This window comes from Periplaneta americana, chromosome 12 (genome assembly GCF_040183065.1).
Source record: "Periplaneta americana isolate PAMFEO1 chromosome 12, P.americana_PAMFEO1_priV1, whole genome shotgun sequence".
NCBI classification, from domain to species: Eukaryota; Metazoa; Arthropoda; class Insecta; order Blattodea; family Blattidae; genus Periplaneta; species Periplaneta americana.
The window spans coordinates 131,374,322-131,381,821 of NC_091128.1; positions in this window are offsets into that span (position 1 = coordinate 131,374,322).

A 7,500-nucleotide genomic window follows, 5' to 3' on the forward strand; every position below is an offset into this window, starting at 1 on the left:
AGTATATTAGAATTAAAATAGCATGTACAATATCTTAATAAACTCACCGATTTCTGTCTAAAATTCTTCTAGGGTATAGTTCATTCTTATGCCAGTGACGAAATGACTGTTGTATGTTATACGCGACGTCTCTCAAATATGTAATTAACGAATGTTTGATTACAGTTACTATTGAAATAGTTGTATCACATAAGCTTTCATATTATTATGTCAAATAACTAATGAAATAGAAAATTTAAAATTTTCGAAAGAAAAGTTACGGTATGTGAATTTAGAAACTACATGATAAATATAATGTATGACTTATGTTACTAAGCAACTGTTATAATAATGGTTATTTGTTATTTATTTAATTAACCGATATTAAAATATTTAGATATTCTGATGTCCTTGTAAGTTTTACTCAATCAGTCTAAAGCTATTATTATTATTATTATTATTATTATTATTATTATTATTATTATTATTATTATTATCATCATCATCATCATCATCATCATCATCATCATTATCATACTCGCAACTCTGTTACATATAAAATGTTGTCTTTTCACTGTATGAAGTCATTGCTTCCTGTTACATAAATAAAATACTTCGTCGTAGCTCAGGCGGTAGGCGCGCTTGCCACCGATCCGGAACTGTGACCGGACTTGGGTTTGATTCGCGCCTCAGCTTTTTACTTGGTTTGGTTTGTTTTTGCGAGCATTTCTTCAACTGTAAGACGAATGTCAGGTAATCACAAGGCGAATCTTCGACCTCATTTCGCTATCACTAGATCCACTGACGCTAAATAACCTAGTAGTAGATACAGCATTGTTAAAATAAACCTCCTATAAAAATGTAGTCACGTCAAAAAAAATTCTTTGGATAAAATATTCGAAAATGAAGTAAACTTACGGTAAGCTTCGTGTGTGTATAAGAACCCTGACCTGAACTGAGATATCGTCTGACATAATTATCGTACCAAAATATTTCCGCTTTGCGGACAGATGTCTCTGCCGTCCAGTATCTCGGTGAGATTGTAGATGTTCTACAATTCTCCTCGTACACAGAAGACTTTGAAGGAAAATATAGAAGTAGATAACTAAGCTACAAAAGACGTGATCTCTTAATAATAGAAGATAATATAGTTATTACTTTTAGAAATCATATCTTCATTCCAAGCAGCACAGTAAGCAACACACAAAAAATTTGTTTAAGAAAATGTTATTATCAATCAATAAGGTAGAGAGATGCTGGGTAGTTGTGAGCACATTTGATATAGGTACACAACATTCAAATTCATAGTGTAGACTTACTTTTTCAACGATTATTTAATACTTTTTAAAGATATTTCAGGCTTTCAAAGAGAAGAAATCTTAAACTAAATATGTATAAAACAAATTCCTTAACATCTTATAGTCTAATTAACTAAACATGTATTATTATACATGCATTTAGTAATACATTCAGAATAATTTTATTTGCCAAATTAGCACGAATTTAATTTTTAAAATGTGACGGCTCTAAACATCCAACTATTTCTAGAGTATCCTAAATATGTTGCCTTCAGGACTGCACTGGAACACCATCTTCATTTTGGTTAAACTGTTCCTATGAGAAGTTCATAATATAGAGATATGGATGAATACAGGGATTATGCACTGCAGCCTAAGCTATTTTGCACACGTGATGGAATGAGTTGCATGCCGACTGTGCGACACGGCTAACAAGCAAACATTCTGATGGGGGGCAGATAAAAAAGTCCAAAAAGTGATTTTCCCTGGAGCCGTTTACAGAAAAAAACCACAATTGCATGGAAAGATTTATTGAAACAGATACAGCAATTGTTGCGCTATTTGTCAACAAATCCCCCAATGGAATTGAGACATTTGTCATACCATGGGATCAATTTTTTTATTCTTGTGTCGTAGAAGTCAGCCGCCTGGGATCGGAACCAGCGTTTGACAGCCGTCTGCACCTCTCTGTCGATCCCATGATATGACAAATGTCTCAATTTCGGTGAAAAATATGTTGAAAAATAGCTCAACAATTGCTGTGTCTGTTCCAATAAATTTTTCCAATGAAATAGTGTTTTCTTTATGTTAACGGCCTCTGGCTAAGTTATTTTTTTACGGCCCAGTAGTAACTTTCGAGGAATATCTCTTTTGTTAACGTCGTACAAAATTTTGTCGAATATCCTTTTGAGAAGATTAACTCCATATGTAGATGAAATTATTGGGGATCATCAGTGTGGTTTTAGGCGTAATAGATCGACTATTGATCAGATTGTTTGTATTCGACAGATACTGGAGAAAAAATGGGAGTATAAGGGTACAGTACATCAGTTATTCATAGATTTCAAAAAGGCGTATGACTCGGTTAAGAGAGAAGTTTTATATAATATTCTTATTGAATTTGGTATTCCCAAGAAACTGGTTCCATTAATTAAAATGTGTCTTAGTGAAGCTTACAGCAGAGTCCGTATAGGCCAGTTTCTATCTTATGCTTTTCCAATTCACTGCGGGCTAAAGCAGGGAGATGCACTATCACCTTTACTTTTTAACTTCGCTCTAGAATATGCCATTAGGAAAGTTCAGGATAACACAGAGGGTTTGGAATTGAACGGGTTACATCAGCTTCTTGTCTATGCGGATGACGTGAATATGTTACAAGAAAATCCACAAACGATTAGGGGAAACGCGGAAATTCTAGTTGAAGCAAGTAAAGCGATTGGGTTGTAAATCCCGAAAAGACTAAGTATATGATTATGTTTCGTGACCAGAATATACAGTAGTACGAAATTGAACTATAAAAATTGGAGATTTAGGCCTATCCTTCGAAGAGGTGGAAAAATTCAAATATCTTGGAGCAACAGTAAATGACACTCGGGAGGAAATTAAACGCAGAATAAATATGGGAAATGCCTGTTATTATTCGGTTGAGAAGCTTTTGTCATCTAGTCTTCTGTCAAAAAATCTGAAAGTTAGAATTTATAAAACAGTTATATTACCGGTTGTTTTGTATGGCTGTGAAACTTGGACTCTCACTTTGAGAGAGGAACAAAGATTAAGGGTGTTTGAGAATAAGGTTATTAGGAAAATATTTGGGGCTAAGAGGGATGAAGTTATAGGAGAATGGAGAAAGTTATACAACACAGAGCTGCACGCATTGTATACTTCACCTGACATAATTAGGACTATAAAATCCAGACGTTTGAGATGGGCAGGACATGTAGCACGTATGGGCGAATCCAGAAATGCACATAGAATGTTAGTTGGAAGGCCGGAGGGCAAAAGACCTTTGGGGAGGCCGAGACGTAGATGGGAAGATAATATTAAAATGGATTTGAGGGAGGTGGGATATGATGGTAGAGACTGGATTAATCTTGCTCAGGATAGAGACCAATGACGGGCTTATGTGAGGGCGGCAATGAACCTCCGGGTTCCTTAAAAGCCAGTAAGTAAGTAAGTAAGTAAGTAAGTAAGTAAGTAAGTAATAATAATAATAATAATAATAATAATAATAATAATAATAGTAATAATAATAAATATTTTAAAACGTACTTTAAATATTAACTTTATTGCACTAAAATAAAAAATTAAAAGTATTTTCATCTCCTTTTACAATTCTCCTTTGTTAAAGTACGTATTTGAAATAATGTATTGCTTATTCTTTAAATACGACTTTCTTTTACATTCTTTGACAAATGTGACTACTGACTCCTTGCGTGTCTCAACGCAAGGAGTTGCGCACGTTCCTCTCCCGGCCCCAGATCTCATTGATCCGACGAGTAGTAACTGGTCACACACCTACGCAGGGTGGCTGGAACTAGGTAAAGTGCCTTAACCGTGGTCGGAAACGTGCATAGGAAAAGTATGACTATTGAAACCGGCCCTCAAGAATGAGTGTTGTAAAAGGAGCTAAAGTAATTAAATAAATCGAGCCTGAAACTCGTCAATGCATAAAGAACTAAAAACAAAAATAGTCTTTCGACATAATTAGACTATCCAAAAAGCAGAAGAAAGTTTCACAAAAAGGTGGACGAATATTCTAGAAAAAAATGTGGCAGGGATTCTACAAATCTCTATAATTGCGTGGAAGGTTTAAGTGGTTGCTTTTACGTGGTTTTAAATAACCTTAGGTCACCACTTGATGAGAATCATCTTGGAATAATCATAAAACAGAGAACTTAAACTTTTACTGCATACCGAAACCTGTGCATGAAAATGAATGTAGCATTCGCTGCTCAGGTTACTAAAAATGTTTTTAATGTAATAGACTACATATTACGTATGATGATATTCAATCACTATTTATTTTATCCTCGACCATGCCGAAATGTAGTAATTATACACCTGGTAACAGCCCTTTAATGGACCTCATTAAAGTACACCTATTCATTAAAGTGCAGGTGTTCCACCAATCAGAAAATACCATTGTAGCAATATGAAAGCGCAAGTATCGATTATTCTCGGATATGCAATCGAAAGACAACTGTTTTCGCAGGAGTTCTGCGACAATTTTAGTAGACGCTGGCGGCGACATCACAACAATGAAACGACACGGAGGCTGGAAATTCAATACTGTCGCAGAAGGTTATATTTAAGAATCGATCCAAAATAAAATTGAAATCTCAAATACAATATTAAACTCAGTCGAAAAAAACAACACACAAATTAACATCAATTCACCGTCATCTTCCAGCCTTTCACAAAGCACATTCCCGCAAATTCATTTCACCAATTGCACAATAAATCACCTATATTTGAAATAAAGTCAGTTCTGTTACTATAATAATTAGCGTTAATTGTAAATAATATTCAAGTAAATTCAATTTGTCATCTCGTTTTTCAATGTATAATTCAATTTCAAGGTTATATCAAGATTAATGTTTATTTTACTCTCTAGATTATATCAAGGTCAATGTCGACATTTGTTTCTCGGAAAAAATCAATACTTTCGCGTCTGAGCACATCTCACAATTTACGAGGTATTGCACAAGGTCAGTTCCGCTCCCCAGTCAGATAAGAATAACATGCATACTTATGAATAATTTCAAGTTAGAAATATGGTCGAGCATAAAAAGTCGTATGAAACTTAACTATAGTGGTAATTAAGACGCTCATATGAAAATTATGAAACTCGCTTGCGCTCGTTTCATAAACATACTCGCGTCTTAATTACTACCATTATAAGCTCGTTGCATAATGTACTATTTCCAATAATAATTCAATAATTGCGTGTTGCTAAGGAGCAAGATGCGCGTAAAGTAGGCTGTTACAGAAATGGTATCGGATATCTTTCCCGAACAAGTGTCCACTTAAACGTTCCATATTAAAAATGGATTTAAACCTAATATGAGACTTGACAGAAGAAAGAAGGAAGATAAGAAAGAGAGTAGGAGGATGATGGAAAGAAATAAACGGCACTGTGTAAATGACATATTTCCAAATTATAAATTTGCGCAATATTGGTTAATTATTTTAAGGACAATTCAGTAAAATTAATTCTTTAACTGTTTCAGGAAGGGATTTTGATGAGTTAGCCTACAGTTACAATAAAAATCGCTGTCATCTAGATCGGCAGGTGTGTTTGTTTGCTGATCGCGCTCGGTTTGATTGAACTGATTACCTGATTGATTTTTTCCGAGGTTTATTCCAACCGTAAGGCGAATAGTAGATAATATATGGTGAATCCTGGGCCTCATCTCTCCAAATATATCACTATCGTCAATTTCATCGTCGCTGAATGACCTAGTAGTTGATACAACGTCGTTAAATAACCAACTAAAAATATTAATGATAAATTGCGACTCGCAAAGAACAATCTTGAATTAATTTAAGCCAAATAATTTATCTAGAAATAACATATTTCACACTAATATTTGCATATCAAGAATTTCGAATTTGTGGTTAATTTGTTACTCTTTAGGTTGTACAGTTACCATTATTTTATATGCAAATCTGGCTTTTAGTATAGCTCTCTATGAAGCTGACTTGAATAATTTCAAGGGAGAAATTGTTCCGGGGCCGGGTATCGAACCCGGGACCTTTGTCTGAGCGTGACAACGCTCTACAGACTGAGCTACCCAGGAACTGTGACCAATGCCGGCTCAATTTTTCCCTTTATATTCATATACCTATGTTTTTTTTTTTAACTTTCCTTTAGATTTTCGTATTTTTTGTTCAAAGTTATTTTAGGATTCTATCATTCTGCTTAACACAATGATTTCAATTTAATATAATTATAATTTTGATAGAATTCCAATATTGATTTCACTGTGAATCAATCGTAATCCCTCCAGTCTGTTTACAACCCTGAAGTGAATAATATCTGTGGCATTGTCATTAGATTTCAACAGATTGCATAAGCTTACCGTACTAAATAGAGATGCCTCAAGCTGTTTGCATCGGTACCGATTAGTTCGTGCGGTAGCCATGATGGTATGCCCTACATATTATTATGACCTAGTTATACCGTTTGGGGGCGTATTTAATGGCTTTTAACAGCGATATTGCGTGAAGACGCGCTTTTAGATCCAGTTAAATCATGTTTGTAAGATATCTAGTTGTGTCATATACACCTACATCTGTAATAGTCTGTGTAACGTTCAATAGATGAGTTTGACAAAACCTATTAAATTGGTAACATTTCATAATATAACGAATTAGTTTACGCTTCAATTTTATATGCATTTCGATTTTATGTTTCCTACAATCCTGACATTACAAACAATAGATTGAAATCGGATGACGAGAAAATTTGGAGCCTATAGTTATAGTACAGTGTTCAACACACTTCACAGAATGAGACATGGATCACACTAACTCATCTAGTCTGCATAAAAATAGAGACGATTCATTTTCTTGCCGGTAATGATAGTAAAGGCATGAACGCTGTATAATGTTTTGCAATTTAAGTTATATTTATTTTATGATGTAACTATTATATAAATATTAATGTAATATAATTTTTTTTTGCCTTTATAACGCCATTTTAAAGCGTTTTTTTCGTGTTTCCACTCTGTAATTTCCCTCTGTATCCATTGAATATTAAAATATGAATTTCTATCACGTAAGACATTTACATACTTTTTCCTATTAACATGTTGGATGTCATAATAAGGATAAGTTCTATTCATATTGGAAATTTATTCTTTGGAAAGGCGGAAAAACTCAAGTATCTTGGAGCAACAGTAACAATGACACGGGTGGTAGTGGTGGGGTTGGGGGTGGTGGTGGTGATGACGGTAATGGGTTGTCGTGACAAATGAAGAGTCCACTGCAAGAATGATGGATGTCACTTTCTTGTCGAAAATGAACAAAGACTGTTAATGCATAGCTTAAGACATGTGAAGAGTTCGCGGGAAAAACGATGAATGTCACAGTTTTCTTAAGGTTGATGCCATTATCTAATTCAATGGATCACTGCGAAATTTAATGTTGTTCTTATGAAAAATGGTAAAAAGGAGAATTATCAGCACGAATACAGTAATCCTTTCCTTTACAGCACTACATC